The sequence below is a fragment of the Arachis ipaensis genome, chromosome B05 (genome assembly GCF_000816755.2).
Source record: "Arachis ipaensis cultivar K30076 chromosome B05, Araip1.1, whole genome shotgun sequence".
NCBI classification, from domain to species: domain Eukaryota; kingdom Viridiplantae; phylum Streptophyta; class Magnoliopsida; order Fabales; family Fabaceae; genus Arachis; species Arachis ipaensis.
In genome coordinates, this window is record NC_029789.2 from 141,816,941 (window position 1) to 141,817,292 (window position 352).

The following is a 352-nucleotide window of genomic DNA, read 5'->3' on the forward strand; positions in this document are numbered from 1 at the left end:
AATATAAATTAATTTTCAATAAATAAAAATAGAAAAAATAATTTAAGAATAATTGAGTAATTTGGAAAGTAATTATTCTCTCTTCAACTTACACTTAATTGAGAGTTAATTATAACTGTATAGAATTAGTTGATGAATATGGTTCTGGCTAATGGGAGAATATTTCAACGGAAAAATTTCAGGGGGTTAACATTTTTTTATTATTTTTGTCTTATATTTAAACTAATTTCTTTTTTTTCACTAAAATATTAGTCTCCTAAATATTAGAAAAATATATAATTATTTATGTTATCTCTTTTTATCAGTTTAAATTTTTGAAAAAAATAATTTCATGATATAATATTAATTCTTT